We start from the raw sequence: 15252 nt of genomic DNA on the forward strand, positions 1-15252 counted from the left end.
CCCAACACAAAACAAGCAACCTAAATATGATTCCCAATCAGAGACAACACAAAACACCTGCCTCTGATTGAGAACCATATTAGGCCAAACATAGAAACAGACAAACTAGACACAACATAGAATTCCCACCCAGCTCACGTCCTGACCAAACACTAAAACAAGTAAACATACAAGAACTATGGTCAGAACGTGACAGAACCCCCCTCCTGAGGTGTGGACTCCGAACGCACCACCTAAAACTCTAGGGAGGGTCTGGGTGGGCATCTGTCCTCGGTGGCGGCTCCGGCGCTGGACGAGGATCCCACTCCACCATTGTCTTAGTCCCCCTCCTTAGCGTCCTTTGAGTGGCGACCCTCGCCGCCGACCTTGGCCTAGGAACCTTCACAACGGTCCCCACTAGATTGAGGAAACTCCTCCGGACTGAGGGACAGCTCATGACAGAGGACAGCTCAGACAGAGGGACAGCTCAGGACAGAGGGCAGCTCCGGACTGAATGGCAGCTCCGGACTGAATGGCAGCTCCGGACTGAATGGCAGCTCCGGACTGAATGGCAGCTCATGACTGAGGGCATCATGACTGGAGGGCAGCTCATGACTGGAGGGCAGCTCATGACTGGAGGGCAGGTCTGGCAGCTCCTGACTGGCGGGCGCTCTATCAGCTCCTGACTGGCGGGCGGCTCTAGCAGCTCCTGACTGGCTGGCGGCTCTGGCAGCTCCTGACTGGCGGGCGCTCTATCAGCTCCTGACTGGCGGCGGCTCTGGCGGCTCCTGACTGGCGGGCGGGCTCTGGCGGCCCTGACTGACGGACGGCTCTAGCGGCTCCTGACTGACGGGCAGCTCAGACGGCGCTGGGCAGGCAGCAGCTCAGACGGCGCTGGGCAGGCAGGCAGCTCAGACGGCGCTGGGCAGGCAGGCAGCTCAGATGGCGCTGGGCAGGCAGGCAGCTTAGATGGCGCTGGGCAGGCAGGCAGCTCAGATGGCGCTGGGCAGGCAGGCAGCTCAGATGGCGCTGGCAGACGGCATTGTATTGTGTAAGTGTTCACGTTTATCGTCTGTCATTAAATCATGTTGAGCACGAACTACGCTGCGTCTTGGTCCGATCCCTGCTACACCTCCTCTTCAGACGAGGAGGAGGACGGCTGCCGTTACATACACTGAGTGTAGAAAACATTAAGAATACCTTACTAATATTGAGTTGCCCCCCCACACACTTTCTCCCTCAGAACAGCCTCAATTTGTCGGGGCATGGACTCTAAAAGGTGTCGAAAGCATTCCACTGGGATGCTGGCCCATGATGACTCCAATGCTTCCCACAGTTGTGTCAAGTAGAGGTCGACCGATGGCCGATTAATTAGGGCCGATTTCAAGTTTTCATAACAATCGGTAATCAGCATTTTTGGATGCCGATGATGGCCGATGACATTGCACTCCACGAGGAGACTGCGTGGCAGGCTGACCACCTGCTACGCGAGTGCAGCAAGGAGCCAAGGTAAGTTGCTAGCTAGCATTAAACTTATCTTATAAAAACAATCAATCTTAACATAATCACGAGTTAACTACACATGGTTGATGATATTACTAGTTTAACTTGTCCTGCGTTGCAAATAATCAATGCGGTGCCTGTAAATGTATCATCGAATCACAGACTACTTCGCCAAACAGGTGATGATTTAACAAGCGCATTCGCAAAAAAATCACTGTCGTTGCACCAATGTACCTAACCATAAACATCAATGCCTTTCTTAAAATCAATACACATCTATATATTTTTAAACCTGCATATTTAGTTAAAAGAAATTCATGCTAGCAGGCAATATTAACTAGGGAAATTGTGTCACTTCTCTTGCGTTCTGTGAGTCAGGGTATATGCAGCAGTTTGGGCCACCTGGCTCGTTGTGAACTGTGTGAAGACCATTTCTTCCTAACAAAGACCGTAATTAATTTGCCAGAATTGTACATAATTATGACATAACATTGAAGGTTGTGCAATGTAACAGCAATATTTAGACTTAGGGTTGCCACCCGTTCAATAAAATACGGAACGGTTCCATATTTCACTGAAAGAATAAACGTTTTGTTTTCGAAATTATAGTTTCCAGATTTGACCATATTAATGACCTAAGGCTCGTATTTCTGTGTGTTTATTATATTATAATTAAGTCAATGATTTGATATTTGATAGAGCAGTCTGACTGAGCGGTGGTAGGCAGCAGCAGGCTCTTAATTCAAACAGCACTTTCCTGCGTTTGCCAGCAGCTCTTCGCAATGCTTGAAGCACAGCGCTGTTTATGACTTCAAGCCTATCAACTCCCGAGATTAGACTGGCAATACTATAGTGCCTATAAGAACATCCAATAGTCAAAGGTATATGAAATACAAATGGTATAGAGAGAAATAGTCCTCTAATTCCCATAATAACTACAACCTAAAACTTCTTAACTGGGAATATTGAAGACATGTTAAAAGGAACCACCAGCATTCATATGTTCTCATGGTCTGAGCAAGGAACTTAAACGTTAGCTTTTTTACATGGCACATATTGCACTTTTACTTTCTTCTCCAACATTGTGTTTTTGCATTATTTAAATCAAATTGAACACGTTTCATTATTTATTTGAGACTAAATTTATTTTTATTTATGTATTATATTAAGTTAAAATAAAAGTGTTCATTCAGTATTGTTGTAATTGTCATTATTACAAATATATACAGTATATAAAAATCGTACGATTAATCGATATCGGCTTTTTTTTGTCCTCCAATAATCGGTATCGGTATCGGCGTTGAAAAATCATAATCGGTTGACCTCTAGTGTCAAGTTGGCTGGATGTCTTTTGGGTGGTGTACCATTTTTGATACAAATGGGAAACTGTTGAACGTGAAAAACCCAGCAGTGTTGCAGTTCTTGACACAAACCGGTGCTCCTGGCAACTACTACCATACCCCGTTCAAAGGCACTTAAATATTTTGTCTTGCCCATTCCCCCTTTTAATAGCACACATACACAATCCATGTCTCAATTGTTTCAAGTCTTAAAAATCATTTTTTTTACCTGTCTCCTCCTCTTCATCTACACTGATTGAAGTGGATTCAACTAGTGACATCAATAAGGGATTCACCTGGTCAGTCTATGTCATGGAAAGAGCGTAATGTTTTGTACACTCCCCCTTCCTCTAGAAATCATGGACCGGGTGGCTCTGGGTGAGTGGCCGTGCCTGCGGCCTGCTGTCAACCCTCAGATCCACAGCCAGGAGCTGGGCCAACTCATGCAGCGTTGCTGGGCAGAGGAGCCCACCGAGAGGCCCGAGTTCAACCACATCAAACTGCTGCTACGCAAACAGAACAGGTGGGTGTAGGGGGGTGGAAGTGGGGAGTGTGTTCCATGATTCCATTAATGTCTGTGCGTCTCCATTCCAAAAAAAGAGTATGACTACAGTACCAGTCAAAAGTTTGGACACACCTACTCATTCAAGGGTTTTTCTTTATTTTTTACTATTTTGTACATTGTAGAAGAATAGCGAAGACATCAAAACTATGAAATAACACATATGGAATCATGTAGTAACCAAAAAAAGTGTTAAACAAATCAAAATATATTTTATATTCTTCAAAGTATCCACCCTTTGCCTTGATGACAGCTTTGCACACTTTTGGCATTCTCTCAACCAGCTTCATGAAATATGCTTTTCCAACAGTCTTGAAGGAGTTCCCACATATGCTGAGCACTTGTTGGCTGCTTTTTTCTTCACTCTGCGGTCCAACTCATCCAAACCATCTCAATTGGGTTGAGGTCAGGTGATTGTGGAGGTCAGGTCATCTGATGCAGCACTCCATCACTCTCCTTCTTGGTCAAATAGCCCTTACACAGCCTGGAGGTGTTGGGTCATTGTACTGTTGAAAAAAAAATTATAGTCCCACTAAGCGCAAACCAGATGGGATGGCATATCGCTGCAGAATGCTGTGGTAACCATGCTGGTTAAGTGTGCCTTGAATTCTAAATAAATCACTGACAGTGTCACCAGCAAAGCACCATCACACCTCCTCCTCCATGCTTCACGGTGGGAACCACACATGCGGAGATCATCTGTTCACCTACTCTGTGTCTCACAAAGACACGGCGGTTGGAACCAAAAATCTCATATTTGGACTCATCAGACCAGAGGACAGATTTCCACCGGTCTAATGTCCATTGCTCGTGTTTGTTGGCCCAAGCAAGTCTCTTCTTATTATTGGTGTCCTTTAGTAGTGGTTTCTTTGCAGCAATTCGACCATGAAGGCCTGATTCACGCAGTCTCCTCTTTACAGTTGATGTTGAGATGTGTCTGTTACTTGAACTCTGAAGCATTTATTTGGGAAATCATATATGAGGCTGGTAACTCTAATGAACTTATCCTCTGCAGCAGAGGTAACTCTGGTCTTCTTTTCCTGTGGCGGTCCTCATGAGAGCCTTTCAGTAATAGCGCTTGATGGTTTTTTGCTACTGCACTTCAAGAAACTTTAAAAGTTTTTGAAATTTTCCTGATTGACTGACCTTCATGTCTTAAAGTAATGATGGACTGTTGTTTCTCTTTGCTTATTTGAGCTGTTCTTGCCATAATATTCACTTGGTCTTTTACCAAATAGGGCTATTTTCTGTATACCACCCTACCATCGTCACAATATAACTGATTGGCTCAAACGCATTAAGAAGGAAAGAAATTCCACAAATTCCAAAACTTTTAACAAGGCACACCTGTTACTTGAATGCATTCCAGGTGACTACCTCATGAAGCTGGTTGAAGAGAATTCCAAGAGTGTGCAAAGCTGTCATTGAGAAAAAAAGGGTGGCTACTTAGAAGAATCTCAAATATCAAATATATTTTGATTTGTTTAACACCTTTTTGGTTACTAGATGATTCCATATGTGTTATTTCATAGTTTTGATGTCTTCACTATTATTCTACAATGTAGAAAATAGTAAAAAATAAAGAAAAACCCTTGAATGAGTAGGTGTGTCCAAACCTTTGACTGGTATTGTATATATGTGTGTGTGTGTGCGTGTGCGTGTGTGTGTAGGGAGTGCAGCACTAACATCCTGGATAACCTGCTGTCCCGTATGGAGCAGTATGCTAACAACCTGAAGGAGCTGGTGGAGGAGAGAACCCAGGCCTACCACGAAGAGAAACGCAAGCTGAGGCCCTGCTCTACCAGATACTCACACAGTGAGTCTCTGCTATACACAACACAAACACACACACACACACACACACACACACACAAACAAATACACACACACACAGTGAGTCAATGCGATATACACACACACACACACACAGTGCGTAATGTTACTGTCTGTACCTGCAGTTCAGTGGCAGAGCAGCTAAAGAGAGGGGAGACAGTACAGGCTGAGGCCTTTGATTCAGTCACACATCTACTTCAGTGACATTGTGGGCTTCACAGCCATATCAGCTGGAAGCACACCTATGCAGGTGAGAGAGCACGATCACATTGACACTACTCCCACAGGTGTGACAAGTTACAAAGATAGACTTTACAAGGGAGGCCATAGTCAAACCAAACAATTCCTATTCTGCTCTAAAAAATGTTTGCGTCTTTAGGTTTGTGACCCTGCTCAATGACCTCTACACCTGTTTCGATGCCATCATTGACAACTTTGATGTTTACAAGGTAACATTATATTTCTCATCATGTGCAGATGAAGGAAAGAAAAGAGGAGATGAAGCCTCTATTGAGATCCTCCATGAGGACACACTGACCTCCCTGCCCCTGCTGTTTCTGTGGCGCCCAGTGGAGACCATCGGCGATGCTACATGGTGGTGTCCGGCCTGCCGGAGGAACGGGAAGCTACACGGCCGAGAGATCGCCGCATGGCCCTGGCTCTGCTCAACGCCGTACGCACCTTCAAAATCCAACACCGGCCTGACCAGCAGCTCAAACTACGCATTGGCATCCACAGCGGTGAGCGGCACGCAATGGTCACATACTAGCAGACTCAGTGGTGATATACCAATTTCAGTTGTGTGATTGACCAATTCACTCCACTCTTATATTCAGGCCCTGTGTGTGCAGGAGTGGTGGGCTGAAGATGCCACGGTACTGTCTGTTTTTTGGAGACACAGTCAACACCTCTTCACGACTGGAGTCCAATGGTGAAGGTAAGCCACAGAGTAGTCATACAACATGTGGGTTTTAAATCAGTTCCACAGATCTGCTGGTTTTCATATCTCTGTGGTAGTTAATTGACTAATTAAGGATTGCTCTCCTCACCTTCTCCCTCACAGCGCTGAAGATCCATGTGTCTGCGGCCACGCGTGACGTCCTGCAGGAGTTCAACTGCTTCCAGCTGGAGTTGAGAGGAGATGTGGAGATGAAGGGGAAGGGGAAAATGACAACCTACTGGCTACTGGGAGAGAGCAAGAGCAACGAGTCAACGAGCTAAGGGGACGAGCCAAGGGAAGGAGGGAGGAAGGTCATGAATGAAGAAGTGGTGGAGGCAAACATGAGCAAATAATGGGAACCACTGATTTGAAGTGCTGAAGCAAGTAATCAAATGAAGAGGCCTGGTGAATGAATGAGGTGGGGAGGTAGATGAGGAAGAGGACAAGGAAGGAGGATGTGGAGAACTTTCTTCACTTCAGCCCTCCTGCACTTGAACATCTAGATTCTAAGGACATATAGAAAGCTACATGCTCTGAGTGTGTGTGTGATGTTCTGTGTCTACGTTTTTCCAGTTTTATTTCTATGTTGGAGGTTTTGGATGCAACACTGATGGTATTTTAGATCGGTAAAAAAAAATTGGTTCACAAACACACCTTTACAGGAGGTTGTGGATATTGCTACCTGGTGGTCACATTATGTAACTGTTTTTTGAATTCATGTATTTTATGAGTACACAGTATCCCACTGGGCACAGACATCAGTTCAACATCTAGTTTTGATTTAAATTTGGTTGAGTTGTCAACTAATGTGAATTCAACGTGAAATAAACAACAAATATCACTATGTCATTGGATTTAGGTTAAGAGTTGGGTGAAAAAAATACGAAATGCCCTTACGTTGATGACTTTTTTACAAATCCAATCAGTTTTCCATGTTGACTCAACATCATCACATACATTTTCGGGGTTGAAATGACAGAAATTACATTCAAACTTCTTTTATCCAGTGGGATTTATAATTTGATTAATTTCCACTGTAGTCTTTGATTATGTATCCCCAGACCCCAACCACAATAACTGAGCCTACTCTGGAGTTAAAATGACTTGTTTGATGTGGGTGTGCGTGTGTGGGTGTGCGTGTGTCTAATGTCTCATCAGTGTATATGATTTGTATGTTTACAGTCATATCGGTCTTATTATTTTGTATAATACAGATGTTGTTTATTTCTCAATAGATTACTTTTTTACTGCCTAAAGGGCAATTCACAGAAATGCACTTAAGATAAAGTCAAGCATTCCACTTCTTCGGCACCATATACAGTTTCATTATTTTCACTGAAGTGTACGATTGCCTATGAATCTGTCTTATGAAGATTCAGTTTAATGTATTATTGTTGTTAGTGAAAACATACAGCTGAGCTTACATCATACACATCATACACATATGCCATGGCCGTCTCAGTCACCAGATCTCAACCCAATTTAATACTTATGGGATATTCTGGTGCGTTTTCCACCACCATCAACAAAATACCAAGTGATACAATTTCTCGTGGAAGAATGGTGTCGCACTTGTAGAATTTATGCTAAGGTAAATTGAAGCTGTTCTGGCTCAACGCCCTATTAAGCAACTTTATGTTGGTGTTTCCTTTATTTTGTCAGTTACCTGTATTCAACAGTGATTGAAGACAGGTAACCGTTTTCTGCTGGAAAGACAGGCTCTTGACAGAGGATAGTTTTATGACAATTGTGGCTGTACAGCTGGACACACACTGGCTCCTGATTTCTGAATGGATTTGTCTGAACTGCTACTCTGAAAACACCCTGGAATAAAAATGAAGAGGTCACCAGGGAACTTTTAGAAAGGGTTCGCACTGAGAACCTCTGTAACTTTGCAATAACTAACCGCGTCGAAAGGACTTAATGAATTCTGGGGTAGATATGTATAAAGGACTAAATTAATTCTGGGGTAAGTGGATAAAGGACTAAATTAATTCTGGGTAGATGTGTATAAAGGACTAAATTAATTCTGGGGTAGATGTGTATAAAGGACTAAATTAATTCTGGGGTAGATGTGTATAAAGGACTAAATTAATTCTGGGTAGATGTGTATAAAGGACTAATTAATTCTGGGGTAGATGTGTATAAAAGGACTTAATGAATTCTGGGGTAGATGTGTATAAAGAACGAAATTAATTCTGGGGTAGATGTGTATAAAGAGAACTAAATTAATCTGGGTAGATGTGTATAAAGGACTTATGAATTCTGGGTAGATGTGTATAAAGGACTTAATGAATTCTGGGGGTGATTGTATAAAGAACGAAATTAATTCTGGGGTAGATGTGGTATAAAGACTAAATTAATTCTGGGGTAGATGTGTATAAAGGACTTAATAATTCTGGGGTAGATGTGTATAAAGGACTTAATGAATTCTGGGTAATGTGTAAAAGAACAAATTAATTCTGGGTAGATGTGTATAAAGGACTAAATTAATTCTGGGGTAGATGTGTATAAAGGACTAAATTAATTCGGGGTAGATGTGTATAAAGACTAAATTAATTCTGGGTAGATGGTGATAAAGGACTAATTAATTCTGGGGTAGATGTGTATAAAGGACTAAATTAATTTCTGGGTAGATGTGATATAAAGGACTAAATTAATTCTGGGTGAGATGTGTTATAAAGGACAAATTAAATTCTGGGTAGATGGGTATAAAGGACTAAATGAAATATCTGGGCGTGATGTGTATAAAGGACTAAATTAATTCTGGCGTAGATGTGTATAAAGGACAATTAATTCTGGGGTAGATGTGTATAAAGGACTAAATTAATTCTGGGGTTGATGTGTATAAAGGACTAAATTAATTCTGAGGTAGATGCGTATAAAGTTCCATATTTTGGTTTGGTGTTCACAGTAACCTTTGCGTTTCAGAGTCATGGAGAATGGTATTGTTTTTTGCGTCTCAAGACAACAGTGTTCATCATCTGTTGAGAAGTGTTGAACAGATCAATATTGTCTGTAAGACCTCATAAATCAGCCTGTCGACATGTATTTTCATCTCGTTTTTTCTGTTTGAATCAGTAAATATGGTATAAGTGTATTAGTGGCTGTTTTAGTTCTATGTGTCCCTATCAGTGGTGGGGTGTAAGTAAGTGTATTCACTATTCAGAGCATGTGTGTGAGAGGAGGGTAAAAAAAAGCAGACACCTTTACAAGTCTTTTACAGGTACGTTTTCTCCACCAAACCCTTTCATCACTTATCGAATCTCATTTAAACTATATCTGATCCCCACGTTCACTATTATCAAATATCTTTAGATTACTTCATTAAACCCTCCTCTAATCCAGGGCAGCCTAGACAAAATTAGCAATACTGTAGTTTAGGGTTCTTTCTCCCTGTACCTGTCCCTCTTTTCTCTTTCTCAGTCAATCATCTCTGACTAATCTCTCTCTCTCCCCAAGGATCAAATGTAACCCTTTCCCTTAGATCAGAGCCCAAAGGTGGGTATTAGAATAAGCCTTAAACTATAACCTGTCATCCATCATAAGGTAATGTAGTCATTATCTAATGTGTCTTGAAGCCTGTGAAGTATGTGTTTGATCTCTGTAACATCAAGTGCTTGAGTGAAGTAGACAATATATATATAACTGTTTCTATTTTGCTTTGAAATGTGGTACTAAAATTTATTTTACTCTATTTCCTTTATCTTGCTTGTTGGTTGATTCATTTCAACTGTCATATTTATTGTGGTAAAAACTGAAATAGACAAGGTACATTTTTATTTTTAATGCATTAATTTCTTCATGTCAAGGACATGGATAAGTTAGCACAGAAGGAAAATAGACCATATAGTAGGACAGTATACTGAACATTGTGTTCAAATGTTTGTGAAATTTATATGGGAAACCTAGACAATGTTGTGGATTGAAAGATCAGCAATGTTATTTAATTTGACCGTAATATCTCATGTGGCACATCAAGGGAGACTTTTTAAAACTAATTTCCTGCAATTCTACAAAGTTTGACTAATTATTACGCCTCTCTTGAGAGGTATTTTGAGGGATATATGGGTGTATTTTGAAAACACAGTATAAGTGGAAGCCCCCCCCAAAAAATAATTGTTGGGGAAAACTACTTTTTCACCTGGATTTCAACACATTTTGCCATGGGGCAGAGAGAAAAATGTGCAGTTTTATCATGCTACTCTATATGTTTTGTCATGTGTCTGAGAGAAAATGTTGCAGTTTTAAAGCAAATGTTCAACTATTCTATACATTTTTCCACGGAGCAGAGAAAACGATAGCTAATCTCGTGCAATTCTTCACATTTTGCCACGAAGACGAATCGACCTGTACTGAATATTGGGGGCATCCTCCGTGCCAATTTCGCCAAGTGGCACATCAAGAGTCTGATGCCTGGATCCCTGTTCCCAAAATGTTGTCGCTCTGCACAAATGGAGCGTCTCTTTTCGCCGACCGGTACATTGCCCGAACTGAAGCCAGACGCTTCTCGAATAGTCGCTTTATTTGTCCATTCCCCGGGGAACACAGTGGCAGAGGTCCGGGATGATCATTGTCCAGACAGAGATGCTCAGAATGTCGATAGTTTTCTGACTGACGTGAGGCGCAACTGTGAGTTGACGCCGCGTTGTACGAAAAGGAGTGCGCTATCCTCCTAGAGCCAGGGATCGTTTAAAAATCTGACAGAGGGCGTCTGATCTTTAGTCGACGAGGGTGTGCCGGCCCGTTGTGTCCCGTTGATCATCGTTGATCATGCAAGACTGTGTAAAGTCATCTTCAAAAATTAATGACTCCCACCTTCGGACGCAGGGTGAGGAAGCCATATGGTGTTGTGATTTTGGGTAAATGCGGAAGAGACATTGCCGCCCGTGTCGTTGGATCCACCAAATCTTCTCTTGCCATGTATTGATGCTCCGGGAGAGGACCGTCGTGATTCAGTGCTCGACAGAAGACAGATGTGAGCGCGGCAACAGTGGAATTGTATAGCGACGTCCGTGGACCAGCGAGCATCCTTCCCGGTCCCTTGGAGTTTGCAGACATCGTGCGTGGCGCGCCTGTCCCGGGGGTGGAATGGTAAACTGGGATGCGGTCAGGTGTCATCACATGTCCTTAAAATATATATGTTTTTGTCTTTGCAGCCGTCTAGGTCGGTTGCAGTTGCGTTGACATTTTCGATTTTTCGGAATGGGATCCGATTACTTTTACGCACATCCACTTTTACGCACATCTAGACGGCGTTAACGAAGCCAGTAGACCTCACTGTTGGCCTGCTGTAGCTTATTGTTTTACATTTGCTAATATTTTGCTGTTGATTTAGTGTAAGACTTTAGGACCATATTCGACTGCAGACTAGATATGGAATGAAGGAGTGTCCAATTTCTCGGAGATATGCTTCTGAAGTGACAGATAAAGCTGTGGCCATATATTTAAATTACAGGTATATCACATGCCTCATTGGTTCTCAGATACTATCACTTACTTATTGACGTCAACAAGCGGTGTCTTTTTCAGTCAACATCTGAACTGAACTCCTCCCACGGGGTTGGCTAACAGATGCCCTTGCCATGCTGAAGTTAACTTTATAAGCACCTCTGTGCATTCAAATCATCAATGACACTGTCATAAACCATTATTTTACAAGTGCTAAAAGCAGTGGCGGTCAGTGTCGTTTAAGATGAGGGAGGAGGATTTTTTTTTTCATGAGCATGGCCTTATTTCTATTACAACATATTGGATGACTCTCATTCATATTACATTCACCCAGTTCAATGTAAGAGCGATAGGTTTAGGCTACTATATGATACTCAAATTTTCACTATACCCATCATGAGGTTGTTACAACCTAGCTTATGAATGAAGTTTACAACGTAGGTGCACACAGGTCGAGAGACAAATTTGAGGTAACAGACAGTGACATTCAATACCGCCTTGCACACTCTTGCCTGATATAGGGTGTAATCATTAGTCCAACAGCTGCAAACAATGTTTATGTTTATCCCTGTTTTGTTTCGTTTGCTTCCGCTTAAACGTTTTTCAACAGAATCGGCGGAATGAATACACCCCTGATCACGTGTAAACACAGTTCACTCTCATAACAGCCATGTTGTATTCCTTCTCTTCCCTTCACTTGTGGACTTCAACGCACAACACATCAGCTGAATAGTCAGCATAGCTAATAGTAAACCCGCTACAATCATGCAGTAACATTAGTGTACAGTCAGTAAGCAGTTACACCAGTAGGCCCTGGTGGCAATAAACTTGTAATGCCAAAAGCTTACCTTGACTTGGAAGAGTTCCAGTGTTGTGTTGGAAAGTCATAGCCAGCTAGTTAACATAGCATCCCTCTGTTAGAGCAGGGTGTTTCCGTAGGCTAAACTAGCTTGCTGCATTTGCTAGCTAAGTCAGTAAAACTGAAAGGGGGAGAAAAAAATTACTCTATTTCTCTCTTGCTTCTCCTTCACTTTGGAAGAAATTAATTTAACTGTTCAACTATAGTCTTTCTCTGTCTTTGAGTCAACTACTCACCACATTTTATACACTGCAGTGCTAGCTAGCTTTAGTTTATGCTTTCAGTACTAGATTAATTCTCTGATCCTTTGATTGGGTGGACAACATGTCAGTTCATGCTGCAAGAGCTCTGATAGGCTGGAGGACGTCCTCCGGAAGTTGTCATAATTACTGTGTAAGTCTATGGAACAGGGTGAGAACCATGAGCCTCATAGGTTTTGTATTGAAGTCAAGGAGGACGGAAGCTGGCTGTCCTCCAGCTACACTATGGTGCTACCCTCAGAGTGCTGTTGAGGCTACTGTAGACCTTTTTTACAAAATAGTATGTTTTAATCAGTTATTTGGTGACGTGATTATATTTAGTATAGTCTTATCTAAAAAGGATAACTTTTTAAATGTTTTACAATTTAAATTTGTATGAAATTCACTCAGGAGGACGGTCTTCCCCTTCCTCCTCTGATGAGCCTCCACTAGCTAAAAGATTACCAAAAACGTTCAACCATTAATCGTGTTGATTAATGGTTTATAGAGCACAAAAACAACTTAACTAGGTTATATCTATTTTGTAGTCTCGGAAATCCCAGACGTAGCTAGGGCACCAGCACTGTGCTGGAACATTGTAAGATTGTGGGAGGCAACCCATCTGTCTAGAGACTCTAGTGAGACTAGCTGCAGTATTTAGTGGCTGGGGAGAAATACTTTTTTCTCCTAATATATAGTAGTAGAAATTTAAATATATGGCAGCAAGTTCTCATGTATATAGCATTAAGAAATTATATATATATATATTTTTAAGCTTTTAGTCAAGTCAAGCGTTGAAGATTTTATCAGCAGTACAGCTCTAGGGTGGTTACATTACTACATTACATGTCCATTGGGCAGCTCTCTCTGGCTGTTGTTGCTAAGAATAGTGATTCTAAACACACTGACTGATGACTGTTATGTGACTTTTTTTTAACCAACTTTATATTGTTGCAATCTTTAAGTTAAGAACTATTCTTGCGTGCATATGTGTGATCGGCAATGTGGCTGGGTGCAAATACATATGAGTAAATATCAATGACTCTCAACTTCTTCTGGCTGGGAGGTATATTGAAGAAGCGTTTGGATGAGTTGAGTTCTACTTGTTCCATCTGGCTGGCTGCTCTCTTCTGTCCCCTTCTAGATGCCTCTAGGGTACAGCTGCTTTCTCCTTTCATCTGGCTGGCTGTTCTCTTTTGCCCCTTGTTGCTWGYYGCCTTATCTGATGTACGGGCAGAGCCCCCTTCACTCTGGCTGGCTGTTGTCTTCAGTCCGCTGCTGCCATGGACGGGTTTTGTCCCCTGTCGCAGCTTGATGAGCTTGAGGATCCATTTAGGCCTCTGCAGCTGGCTCCATTTCTTTTCCAGCTCCTTTCTTTTAATTTCTTTCTTTTTGATATCGTCCAATCTTTTAATTTCTTTCTTTTTTATGTTGTTCAGCTGCTTCTCTGTCAGGGGGAAGCCAATTGTCCTCAGGATCATCTTGATTTCATTGGGGTTGATGAGGTCAACAAGCAGGATGGACTCATATAGGACTTTAGCCTTTTGGGGCTTTGGGAGGTGGTACGGGTCAGCAGTAGCCCTGTGATCAGCTTTGCCCTTTGAGCCAAAAGATGGAGGTGTTGCTTCGCTGTTACCCATGGACACCAGAGACTTGACCTTTAGGCCTCTGTCACTTTGGAGCCTGGGTTTCCCTGACTTGTATGCTATGGATATCTGTAAATTGGAGAGAGAGAATATTCTGAGTTTACAAACAAGTTGAATTTACACTAAATACATGAATATTTTGATTTGGAAGGGTGAACTTTGACCAGTACTAAACATTTTAAAGCACTTTTTTAGAATGGCTTTAACAGGCAAAACCAGTCCACTTTGACATTTTTTTTTGCATAAAAGTAGCTTAAACTTGTTTATTGTAAAGAGTACAAATAATAATAATACTCACAGTTTCCATTTCAGGCATTCATATGTAGAAGATTTTATTTAAAAAATGACTTTCAATGGAAGTTTGTTGATAAAACAGTTATTTTAGGTTTGATCCGTGGCTATGTTTATTCCATATTCATATTCTGTGTTGGTGCTTTTCCAAATATTCTGGAACGATGCATCATAATAGAGGTGCGTAATAATAGTCTTTGGGAGCGTCCATTCCTAGTAGCTCGCAGCTTTGCTGTCATATGGTTTGTTTCAGGTATGAAGGTGCAAGATTATCCAGATCCCTCCAAATAAGTAATATAAATAGAGTAATTTTTTGGGGTGTTATTTATTTTTATTTTTTTACAAAAACAACCACGACAAATAATCGAATAAATAATCTAAGTGCGTGTGTGTGCATGTGCGCACGTGCCATTGTCAACGTTTCCTCCATCCATTAAAACCACTGTAAGAAAACATAACCTGGTGAATCAACTTGAAAGATTGTGTGTGGTTAATAACACAAACATTTAATGTGGGCTGCTGAAACAACGTGAATTTAATAGTCTAACCTTTCACTGTACTTGAGGTAGGATCTCTAATGCTATGGGGAAATTAATTGGGGGTGGATTT

General features: G+C 41.8%; 1 protein-coding gene and 1 pseudogene across 1 annotated transcript in view; one reads left to right on the plus strand and one right to left on the minus strand.

The window, feature by feature from the left end:
- Window positions 1-8240, plus strand: part of LOC111965026 (atrial natriuretic peptide receptor 1-like) — a 76939-nt pseudogene extending 68699 nt beyond the window's left edge.
- LOC111965006 (DNA-directed RNA polymerase III subunit RPC7-like) overlaps window positions 1-15252 on the minus strand; it is a 737315-nt gene that overhangs the window by 680590 nt on the left and 41473 nt on the right. The window lies entirely within an intron of this gene.

This window comes from Salvelinus sp. IW2-2015, linkage group LG6.1, assembly GCF_002910315.2.
Source record: "Salvelinus sp. IW2-2015 linkage group LG6.1, ASM291031v2, whole genome shotgun sequence".
Taxonomy (NCBI): domain Eukaryota; kingdom Metazoa; phylum Chordata; class Actinopteri; order Salmoniformes; family Salmonidae; genus Salvelinus; species Salvelinus sp. IW2-2015.